We start from the raw sequence: 13,318 nt of genomic DNA on the forward strand, positions 1-13,318 counted from the left end.
AATTCTAGTGCCAGAAATGGAAAATTAAAAATCCATTTTATTGTGCCAATGCATATTAAAATTCCAGCAGGTACAGCATATCAGTCGGATGACTGCAGAACAACGCGTTTCGACACCTGAGGTCTTAATCATGTTCTTTTAACCTGCTGTTTCATAACCTTAGGCTCTCACCTGTTATTCACATGTCACTAAATGAACAGTCACTATATATTTTCATAGATAGTGTGCCTGAACAATACTTTTATACCTAACTATTTTGATGAGGAAATGTGGCCTCCTGATTCCTCACTGCAGCACATATTTATCCCAAGGGAGAATCCATTTTGGATTAAAGGTTCAGGACATCTCCATCCACTCCTGGAATGTGCACTCACCTTTGCATTCCTCCAGGCCATAAAAGGCAATGCAATGTTTTCATTAATTAAAAATCCAGGGACAAGCTCTTTGAAGCTTCGTCCACACTAATTAGCACCAATGTGTGATCTCTCTGCAGCTTCACGGCAAACTAGATTTCTTTAGTCATAGAATCATAGAATCGTAGAGTTGGAAAGGACCTCCTGGGCCATCTGGTCCAACCCCCTGCTCAAAGCAGGATTCGCTAAATCATCCCAGTCAGATGTCTGTCCAGCCTCTGTTTGAAGACTTCCATTGAAGGAGAACTCACCACTTCTCGTGGCAGCTTGTTCCACTCATTGATCACTCTAACTGTCAAAAAGTTTTTTCTAATATCTAATCTGTGTCTCCTCCCATTCAGTTTCATCCCATTGCTTCTAGTCTTTCCTTGTGCAAATGAGAATAAAGTTGATCCTTCTACAATGTGACAGCCCTTTAGATATTTGTAGACAGCTATTAAGTCTCCTCTCAGTCTTCTCTTTTTCAAACTAAACATTCCCAAATCCTGCAACCTTTCCTCATAAGATAGGGTTTGCAGACCGGTCACCATTCTGGTCGCTCTTTTCTGAACTTGCTCCAGTTTGTTGATGTCTTTTTTAAAATGTGGTGCCCAAAACTGGACACAATATTCCAGATGAGGTCTGACCAAAGAGGAGTAGAGGGAAATAATGACTTCACGTGATCTAGACTGTATGCTTCTGTTAATACATCCTAGAATTGCATTTGCCTTTTTTGCTGCTGCATCACACTGTTGACTCATATTCAGTCTTTGATCTATTAGTATACCCAAGTCTTTTTCACATGTGCTGTTGCTTAGCCCTATTCCTCCCATTCTATATATGCTTTTTTCATTTTTATTGCCCAGATGTAGTACTTTGCATTTCTCCCTGTTAAAAACCATTCTGTTAGTTGCTGCCCACTTCTCCAGTTTATTTATATCTTTTTGAATCCCCTCTCTCTTCTCTAGTATTAGCTATCCCTCCTAGCTTTGTGTCATCAGTAGAGTTGAGCGATACCGTCCGATACTTCAAAGTATCGTATCGGATGGTATCGGCCGATCTTTAAAAAAAGTATCGGTATCGCCGATTCCGATACCGGAAGTCCAATTCAAGTCTATGGGACTTCCGGTATCGGAATAAGAAAAACCCTTTCCTGCCCTTGTACAGCCTCTCTGGGGTCTGTACGGGCCTTTCGGGGGGCTGTGCCGGCCTGCCAGGGGGTCTGTGCAGGCTCCGGTGGTCTGGCCGGCCTGCCGGGGGGCTGTGCAGGCTCCGGGGGGCTGTGCCGGCCTGCCGGGGGGCTGTGCCGGCCTGCCGGTGGTCTGTGCAGGCTCCGGGGGGCTGTGCCGGCCTGCCGGGGGGCTGTGCCGGCCTGCCGGTGGTCTGTGCAGGCTTCGGGGGTCTGTGCAGGCATCGTCCGATGGGACTACAAGTCCCATCGGGCGATGCCTGCTACCATGACAGTGATTGACACATTAGCCAATGATGGGACAGTAATAGTCCTATCATCCGGCTAATGTGTTGAATGTAAAAAAAAAAAAATTACATGCTACATACATACAACATGCATACTACATACATGCTACATTCATACTACATACTACATACATGCTACATACATGCTACATTCATACTACATAAATACTACATGCAACATACATACTACATATATACTACATACATACTACATATATACTACATGCATGCTACATACATACTGCATGCTACATACATACTACATGCTACATACATACCACATATATACTACATACATACTACATACATACTACATGCATGCTACATGCATGCTACATGCTACATACATAACACATACATACTACATACATGCTACATGCTACATATATACTACATATATACTACATGCATGCTACATACATAGTACATGCTACATACATACTACATACATACTACATGCTACATACTACATATATACTACATGCATGCTACATACATACTACATGCTACATACTACATATATACTTCATGCATGCTACATACTTACTACATGCTACATACATACTACATATATACTACATGCATGCTACATACATACTACATGCTACATACATACTACATATATACTACATGCATGCTACATACATACTACATGCTACATACATACTACGTATATACTACATGCATGCTACATACATACTACATGCTACATACATACCACATACATACTACATACATGCTACATGCTACATATATACTACATATATACTACATGCATGCTACATACATACTACATGCTACATACATACTACATATATACTACATACATACTACATGCTACATACATACTACATATATACTACATGCATGCTACATACATACTACATGCTACATACATACCACATACATACTACATACATGCTACATATATACTACATATATACTACATGCATGCTACATACATACTACATGCTACATACATACTACATATATACTACATACATACTACATACATACTACATGCATGCTACATACATACTACATACATACTTCATGCTACATACATACCACATACATACTACATACATACTACATGCTACATACATTCATACATATATACTACATGCATGCTACATACATACTACATATATACTACATGCATGCTACATACATACTGCATGCTACATGCATGCTACATACATACTACATACATACTACATGCTACATACATACCACATATATACTACATACATACAATACATTCATACAATACATACATAGACATACAGTACATATAACATAGAGTAACATACTTACCAATACTTGTCACATTGTTCCCCGAAGCCATTGTCTTTTCCGGAATAAATATTAACATAACAAACCACAAAAATACTCACCCACGATCCGAAGCAGTCCACGAGTGTGTCCCACGACGATCTTGGGTAGAGAACTGCAGCATCAGCTGATGCTGCCGTTCTCTATGGGCTGCAGGAATCCAATGACGGAAGGTAGGTATCCTTCCGCACTGTATTCCTCCACCACTTAAAAAAAAAAAAAGTCCCTAGTCTCACTTTATGCCATTGCTGTGTGGGAAATTCCCACACAGCAATGGCATAAAGTGAGACTAAGGACTTTTTTTTTTTTAAGTGGTGGAGGAATACAGTGCGGAAGGATACCTACCTTCCGTCATTGGATTCCTGCAGCCCGTAGAGAACAGCAGCATCATCTGATGCTGCAGTTCTCTACCCAAGATCGTCGTGGGACACACTCGTGGACTGCTTCGGATCGTGGGTGAGTATTTTTGTGGTTTGTTATGTTAATATTTATTCCGGAAAAGACAATGGCTTCGGGGAACAATGTGACAAGTATTGGTAAGTATGTTACTCTATGTTATATGTACTGTATGTCTATGTATGTATTGTATGAATGTATTGTATGTATGTAGTATATATGTGGTATGTATGTAGCATGTAGTATGTATGTAGTATGTATGTAGCATGCATGTAGCATGCAGTATGTATGTAGCATGCATGTAGTATATATGTAGTATGTATGTAGCATGCATGTAGTATATATGTAGTATGTATGTAGCATGTATGTAGTATGTATGTGGTATGTATGTAGCATGTAGTATGTATGTAGCATTCATGTAGTATATATGTAGTATGTATGTAGCATGTAGTATGTATGTAGTATGTATGTAGTATGTATGTGGTATGTATGTAGCATGTAGTATGTATGTAGCATGCATGTAGTATGCATGTAGTATGCATGTAGTATGTATGTAGCATGTATGTGGTATGTATGTGGTATGTATGTAGCATGTAGTATGTATGTAGCATGCATGTAGTATATATGTAGTATGTATGTAGCATGTAGTATGTATGTAGTATGTATGTAGTATGTATGTGGTATGTATGTAGCATGTAGTATGTATGTAGCATGCATGTAGTATGTATGTAGTATGTATGTAGCATATATGTAGTATGTATGTAGCATGTATGTGGTATGTATGTAGCATGTAGTATGTATGTAGCATGTAGTATGTATGTAGCATGCATGTAGTATATATGTAGTATGTAGTATGTATGTAGTATGTATGTGGTATGTATGTAGCATGTAGTATGTATGTAGCATGCATGTAGTATGTATGTAGCATGCATGTAGTATGTATGTAGTATGCATGTAGTATGCATGTAGTATGTATGTAGTATGTATGTAGTATATATGTAGTATGTATGTAGCATGTATGTGGTATGTATGTAGCATGTAGTATGTATGTAGCATGCATGTAGTATATATGTAGTATGTAGTATGTATGTAGTATGTATGTGGTATGTATGTAGCATGTAGTATGTATGTAGCATGCATGTAGTATGTATGTAGCATGCATGTAGTATGTATGTAGCATGCATGTATGTATGTAGCATGCATGTAGCATGCATGTAGTATGTATGTAGTATGTATGTAGTATGTATGTAGCATGCAGCATGTATGTAGCATGTATGTAGTATGTATGTAGTATATATGTAGTATGTATGTAGCATGTAGTATGTATGTAGCATGTAGTATGTATGTAGTATTTTTTTTTTTTAACATTTAACACATTAGCCGGATGATGGGACTACTACTGTCCCATCATTGGCTAATGTGTCAATCACTGTCATGGTAGCAGGCATCGCCAGATGGGACTTGTAGTCCCATCGGACGATGCTTGCACAGACCCCCGGACATCAGCACAGCCCCCCGGCAGGCCGGCACAGCCCCCCGGCAGGCCGGTACAGACCCCCACAGGGTGCACAGACCACCGGCAGGCCGGCACAGCCCCCCGGCAGGCCGGTACAGACCCCCACAGGGTGCACAGACCACCGGCAGGCCGGCACAGCCCCCCGGCAGGCCGGTACAGACCCCCACAGGGTGCACAGACCACCGGCAGGCCGGCACAGCCCCCCGGCAGGCCGGTACAGACCCCGGGCAGTCCACACAGCCCCCCGGCAGGCCGGCACAGCCCCCCGGCAGGCCGGCAGAGACCCCCGGAAGGCCCGAAATGACGGCGCATCATGATGCGCACACACCGCGCATCATGATGACGTCAGGCTGTCAATCAACTGAACTTCCGATTCCGATGCCGAATTCCGATATTGAAAAAATATCGGAAGTCGGTATCGGAATTCCGATACAGCAAGTATCGGCCGATACCCGATACTTGCGGTATCGGAATGCTCAACACTAGTCATCAGCAAATTTAATCAGTTTACCCTCAATTCCTTCATCTAAATCATTGATAAAGATGTTGAACAATACAGGGCCCAGGACAGAGCCCTGTGGTACCCCACTTGACACATTCTTCCAACTGGATGTGCAGCCATTTACGACCACTCTTTGGGTCCGATCACTAAGCCAGTTATGAATCCACCTAACAGTTGCCTTGTCCATTCCATACTTAGTCATTTTTTCAATAAGGATTGTATGAGATACTTTGTCAAATGCTTTGCTGAAGTCAAGATATACTATATCTACAGCATTTCCTTGATCCACCCAATCAGTGATTCCGTCATAGAAGGAAATTTAAGTTAGTTTGACATGACTTATTAGTTACAAACCCATGCTGACTCTGTTTGATCACTTCATTCTTATCCAGGTACTGACATACATGTTGTTTAATAATCTGTTCAAAGATCTTTCCTGGTATAGAAGTCAGACTCACCGGCCTATAGTTGCCTGGGTCCACCTTCTTCCCCTTTTTGAAGATAGGAACAACATTTGCTCTTCTCCAGTCTTCTGGGACTTCTCCTGTTCTCCAAGAATTTTCAAAGATTATGGAGAGGGGTTCAAAAATTTCTTCCGCTATCTCCTTCAGTACTCTGGTGTGTAATTCATCTGGACCTGGAGACTTGAATTCATTTAGGTTAGCTAAGTGTTTCCTCACTATCTTTCTGTTTATAGATATCCTGGATTCTTCTATTCCCTTAATAGGACAGTGAAGAACAGTTGATGTTCTGAGTTAAGTAGATGGAGACAGCATGTTCTGACTCAAGTAGATGGAGACAGCATGGCACAACAAGTCACAGCAAGGCTCTGAGGTACTGAATCTGGAAAATAACCTATAATGACAGAATACAATATCTCTGAGACTAGCCGAGCACATAATCGGAATCGGCGTTCCATCCCCCATACACCCATGCCCAGAAGCCGCCTGTAGCACTCCAAGTTATTGAGTTATAAAGCATAGCTACCAGGTATTAAAAATGGTAGGCATATTTCTTCTCTATGCGCAGATAGAACGGAACCCAGTGGCGGTACCACCGACCCATTCAGAGCTTCGGGCAGAAAATTATGGGCCATCCACAATTCTGGACAGAAAATCATATTCTTAGACATGGAAGGAGGGAGGCAGCCCAGCCCAGGGGTGGCAGCAGTGTGGGAGGGAAAAGCCTAGGAGATATAAGGCAGCCCCTCATTTTTGGACTAAGTTTTTCTACTGGCAGGAAGATCCGTTACCTGACGTAGCCAAGGAAACCCTATAACTAAGATTTGGACCTGTGATCCATCAGCGCCTCCCTGTGGTCACATGCAATATAACACGGTAATTGCAACCTACTGTATCTATACCCTACCTTTGTACTACACGCCTGACTGTATATCTGTATATTGTTCTTGTAAATATATAAATGTATATTTCTAGTGTGCCTTTTCAGCGATTGAATATAAAATTAATTTTGGGCTGCTCTTTTATCTCAACACATGAATACCCATGTCCGCATGCTCCGTTGGTCAACTATATGCCACCCGGGTTGGTTTCTGACTTGATTTAAGCCTGCTGTCGGATGGGGCTTATTTCGAACGAGGAACTGGTGGCAGAATACCAAGCTGTGTTAGTGAGGAACTCTGGCAGTGGTGGCCGGGAGGTTTATATATATATATGCCCCCGCCTGGACTGGTGATATATATCCCCCCTCACTGGGAGCGCCTCAATAACTCGTACCTATAAGGAAAGCCTTTCCTGTTACTATTTGCCCTCAGTGCAGTTCCCTGACTGACCTGGGGCAAGTGGTGTCACCAGTGAGCTGATCACTGCTAGGTTCTTCTCTCCTTTTCCCTGAGGTGAGCAAAGTCGACACCCCCTTCCCCTGTACGATCCGTCACAAGGCCTAATGATTTTTAAGCGGAAATCTTGCATTCTATTTTCTCACTGAAACAATTTTATCACAAATGACGTGAATTAGCAAATTGGGCCTCCTGGCTGCATCCTAACAATAGGCCTAATGATTTTCAAGTGGGCGTGGGGGGGCCAGCTGGTGCTGATGGTGGTGGTGCATCTGCTGGTAGTGGCAAAAGCACAATAGCAGCTAAGGCAGGAGGTGTTGAGCCTGCATCATGGTCTGTCTACGGAACGCCTGGAAGGCTACCTTTTCTGGGAGTAGGTTAACCGTTTTTAAAGCCAGAGCATGAGGAACTGGTTTGGGCTTACATTGCCGAAACAGACTCCAGCAAATATGCCCTCCTCTTCTGAAGTTTCAAAAAATGCAAGCACTGAGTCGTCAAGTGCTGGCTCCAGGTCAGGAAGAACCCCTTTCCTTGTCTCCTGCACCCACACCCAAAGTGAATGATGCAGCAGGCCACACTTCACATTAGTCCATGCAGCTCTTTCTATCATACCGTGCATGGGTTATCAAGTCAAATCGTGAATTCCCCAGTCCAAGATGAATCTGACATGGAGTATGGGTGGCCAGGCAGGGCAGTGGGGTTAATCGGTACCGGGACGGTGTCTCCCTGGGATGTGTCACAGTGGTGGTGACCCGTTCCGTGGCCCTGGGCGTCCATGCAAAGGGGTGAATTACGTTTATAGGTGAATGATACGTGACACACCTGTGGTTTCTGAGTAGATTGACCAGTGCTGCAGTGGCGCTTCTCTGGGACAGAAGTTGTGGTGCAGCTAAGATGTAGAAGCCCTGCACAGGTATGGCCATTGTCGCAGGGCACATGAAAGAGTTGGTAGATGGTGTGCAGTGCAGGATGTAGCAGAGCCGTGCGCCAGGCGCAGGAGAAAGAGGACAGATACATTCGTGCAGTTCCTTTACCTGTACTTGGTAAGTGCCGTCCAGGACCCAGAGTACAGATGAAGAAGGAGTTGGTCAGCCTGGAAGCCAATTTGGAATTCTCTCTCTACAGATAGGTAGTGTGGCCTCCGTTCTAGCGCTTATCTGAGGTACTCGCCGTGCTGAGTTCAATGAAGTTCCCCCTGTTGACTCTCTCTTGGAACTTTCTCGCATGGCAGGCAGCCGTAGCCTTTTCCTTCTGGCTCCCACACATCGCTGCTGGGGCCTCCGAGCCTTATTTGGGTACAGAGCATTTACAGCTGCTTCTTCCTCCGGTTTCTGCTGCAGGAACGTCAGTGTCCCTACAAACTCGGAGACCGGAATCCGGACCATGCGCTCAAGCTAGGAGTGAGCCTTAACTCTGCTCATCCTCCAGCTCCCCTTCTCACGTCCACACACTTCCCCTTCCCTTCACAGACTGCCGTAACTTACCTCCTCCCGACCACTGACAGCAGCTCCTCAGCAGTCAGGTTCAGAGGTCTCCCTGCTGGCCTGGAGTGGGAAATGTGTTGTGTGTTGGTTTAACTGCTAGAGAGATCCTTCGTTTCTCCCAAGCATGACATCACACTCCCTAGGAGGAAGGTAATGCCACAGTGGCGACTGTACTCCTGGGGGCGACACAAGTGCACTGAGGCCCAGCCACTGCTAGATGATTCTGCTGGTACATTGACCCAGACCACTACATTCCCCTCGCACTCTACACAGCCTGAATGTGACCCAGATGAAACTCAGGTTACCCTTCCCATATACTGTACCACCTTACACGGTGACAAAAAGGAAGGTGCAGCTGAAAGTGCAGGTTCGGCCCACCCGCCGTCAGACACACCGCCGTACTATGAGGGGCCCTGTACCAGTGCCATCGCCAATGAGTGGGCCCCCCCCTGCTTGCTCTTGATCACAGCACTTGCAAAGTTGAAATACTTACCTCTCCCTGCTCCACCGCCATGACGTCTTCCGCGTTTCCTGACAGTGATATTCTGATCAGAGAGCGCAATGACATCATGTCTGTGCGCCCAGACTAGTACAAGGATTCCATAGCGAGGAGACTTATTTGAGGAGACTTATTTAATTGTTTTCAATGTTGGGACAGCAATTTTTGGGAAGCACTATACTCTGGAGAATGATATATGGGGCTCACCATGCACTGGAGCATTCCAAAGGTGGACATCAGACACTGGAGCAGCATTTACAGGGCCCATTATACACTAGAGCATTAGAAATGGGGCCCATTATATATAGAGCATTATTTGGGCCCATAAGACAGTGCAGCTTCATCCATGGGGACCAACATATACTGTAGCATTATGTGGAGCTCATCATATACTGTTTCAAACATTATATGGGACCAATGATTCTGTATGGTGAAATATATGGGCCTCATTACTCTGTATAGCGCACTATGCGGTGGCCATAATACTGTATGGAGCAAGATACTGTCCGTTTTTGGAGCTATTGGAGAATTTAAAATGGATATCAGTCGTGAGATGTAAAAAGTGAAGTATTTTTCATTGTACTATACCGCTATTTCTCTGCCGTATCGGAGCATCATGAGTTGTGGTATGTGTTAAAGGGGCGCTCTTTGGCCCAGGGCACATGAAAACCTGGAGCCAGCCCTACCCCCCCACAAATTTAGCCAAATAACCCCCATTTTTCAGTGCGTAACTAGTATTATGAAGTAAATTAAGGTTGAAAAGCTTCAGTAATAAGATTTGATGTTTTTGGCATTCAAAAGGGCACTGTAGGTGTGTTTCCTGGCCTCCACTCCCTGCCGACTTTGCTTCCCCATTGACTTGCATTGGGTTTCGTGTTTCAGTCGGCCTTCGACTTTTCACAAAAGTCGGCCCATTTCGTTTGACCCGACTTTTGCGAAAGTTGGGTTTCATGAAGCCCGACTCGACCCAAAAAAAGGCAAAGTCGCTCAACTTTAATCATGAGTAGTGTTGAGCGATACCATCCGATATTGAAAAATATCGGAACGGATTGGATCGGCCGATAACCAAAAAGTATCGGGTATCACCGATTCCGATCCCGGAAGTCCCATTCAAGTCAATGGGACCGAAATATCGGAATTAAAAAAAAACCTTTCTTTCCTTGTAGGTTAAGTCTACATGAAGAAAAACAACTAATAATAATGTAGAATGTATTGCGGAGGTGCAGGAGACATTAAAGCCATAGAGGTTTAGCCGAATCAAATGGAATAGCAGGAATTAATTTTTTTTTTAAAGACGTTCTGAGTTACAAAGATATTGACTATGTTAACCTCTTTTATATTTTGTCAGATATGCATGTTTCACTACTTCCATGCTCTTCACCTTCTTTTTTACTTCTCCCACACTTTCTCCTCATGATCCTCAGCAGCAGCAGCATCTTTTTCATCAACTTCTTCTTCACCTTATTCAGCTTCTTCTTCTTCACCTTCTAGTAGTGGGAATGTGGACAGAGCAGGAGACATTGCCGGACACACATCTGGGGTTCAGCTGACGTTTCTGAACCCCAGTAACACAGGAACAAGTGTTGATTGTGAAGACGCCACTTCTGAGCAGCACCTGGCGGGGTTGGAGGCCAGGGTAAATACTAGAGACAGAGAGGAGCCAGAGGTCTAATTGGAGCAAGTTTGAAATCAGTAGTAGTGTGAATATGGAGACAGCATGAGATATTGCCGTCCACACAGCAGGGGAGCAGCTGGCGTTACTGAACCCCACTAACACTGGAGCATGTGTTTCTCTCTGTGTTGACGGCACTTCCAAGCAAAACTGGCTGTGTTGAAGCCCAGGAACAGTCATGGAGCAGGCTGAGGCCTAATTGCAGCAAGTTTTATAGGTGATGTAGTTTGAATGTGGAGGCAGCAGGAGATATTGTCGTCCTCACAGCAGGGGAGCAGCTGGCATTACTGAACCCCACTAACACTAGAGCATGTGTTTCTCTCTGTGCAGATGGCACTTCCAAGCAACAACTGGCTGTGTTGAAGCCAAGGATCAATCATGCAGCAGGCTGAGGCCTACTTGGAACAAGTAGAAAATCGGATGTTGTGTCAATGTGGAGGGAGCAGGAGACTTTGCCGTCCACACAGCAGGGGAGCAGCTGGCGTGACTGAACCCCACTAACACAGGAGCTAGTGTTTTTCTCTGAGAGGACGGCACTTCTGAGCAACAACTGGCTGTGTTGAAGCCCAGGATCAATCATGCAGCAGGCGGAGGCCTCCTTGCAGCAAGTTTTATATAGGTTGTAGACTACTACTGATTGTAACCATGCTTCACTTAGGCCTCTGGCTCCACTGTCTCTAGTATTTCCCCTGGCCTCCAACCCCACCAGTTGCTGCTCTGAATTGGCGTCTGCACAATTCACACTTGTTCCTGTGTTACTGGGGCTCTGTCACGTCAGTTGATCCCCTGATGTGTGTCCAGCAATGTCTCCTGCTCTGTCCACATTCTCACTACTAGTAATGGGAATGTGGACAGAGCAGGAGACATTGCCGGACACACATCAGGGGATCAACTGACGTGACTGAGCCCCAGTAACACAGGAACAAGTGTGGATTGTGCAGACACCTCTTCAGAGCAGCAACTGGTGGAGTTGGAGGCCAGGGGAAATACTAGAGACAGTGGAGCCAGAGGCCTAAGTGGAGCATGGTTAAAAATCAGTAGTAGTTTGAATGTGGAGGGAGCAGGAGACTTTGCCGTCCACACAGCAGGGGAGCAGCTGGCGTTTCTGAACCCCACTAACACAGGAGCTAGTGTTTTTCTCTGTGCAGATGGCACTTCTGAGCAAAAACTGGCTGTGTTGAAGCCCAGGGATTACAGTTCAGGTGGTAGAAGTATGAACACAACAGGAGACCTGGATACTGTTGTCAACCAATTATTTATTCTGGAAGAGGACTGGCACTTTCTGGCGAGATCCAGGCCTTGTTTATTTTCAGAAAAGTAAGCCGGTCAACGTTATTGGAAGATAGTCGCGTGCGACGGTCTGTTAGTACACCACCTGCGGCATAAACACGCGTTCCGATAATACACTGGCAGCAGGGCAAGCCAGCACCTCCAATGCATACTGGCTAAGCTCTGCCCATATATCCAGCTTAGAGACCCAAAACTTGAAGGGGGAAGAGCCGTCTGGGAGTACACTGACAGGGCAAGACATGTAGTCTGTCACCATCTGACGGAAACGTTGCCTCCTGCTGACTGGAGCCGTCTGTGATGGTGTAGACATTTGTGGCGGACACACAAAACTTTGCCACATTTGGGCCATACTGGTCTTGCCTTGTGCTGAGGCGCTGCCTCTGCTCCCTCTTTGTGCAGTGCTTCCTCCACTGCCTCGACGCACAGAGCTGCTTTGTAAAGTACTAGCAGCACTGCTCTTGGGTGGAATGGAGAACATGATGGACTGCACCAGTGTGTCTTGGTACTCCCGCATTTTACGCTCCCCGTTCAACGGTGTTATGAGGCTTTGTAAGTTGTCCCGGTAGCGAGGATCTAGGAGGGTGTACACCCAATAATCAGCCGTGTTGAGTATGTGGGCGATGCGGCGGTCGTTTCTCAGGCACTGCAGCATGAAATCAACCATGTGCTGCAGACTCCCAACTGCCCAGGAAACGCTGTCCCCTGCTTGAGACGTCATCTCTGCCTGCTCTGCATCACCCCACCCTCGCTGTACATACTGACTAGAACATTGTGTACCTCCCTCCTCTGGAGAGATGTCTTCCTCCTCCATTGACTCCTCCACATCCTCCTCACAAAGTGTCCCCTGCCTAGGCCCTTCCAAAACCTCCTCCCTTAGTGCTTGCAGTATTTTTTGAAGCAGGCAGATAAGGGGGACAGTCATGCTGACTAGTGCATCATCTGCACTCGCCATCCGCGT

The sequence above is a fragment of the Dendrobates tinctorius genome, unplaced genomic scaffold, assembly GCF_039654945.1.
Source record: "Dendrobates tinctorius isolate UK_male_01 unplaced genomic scaffold, ASM3965494v1 ptg000011l, whole genome shotgun sequence".
In the NCBI taxonomy this organism is placed as follows: Eukaryota; Metazoa; Chordata; class Amphibia; order Anura; family Dendrobatidae; genus Dendrobates; species Dendrobates tinctorius.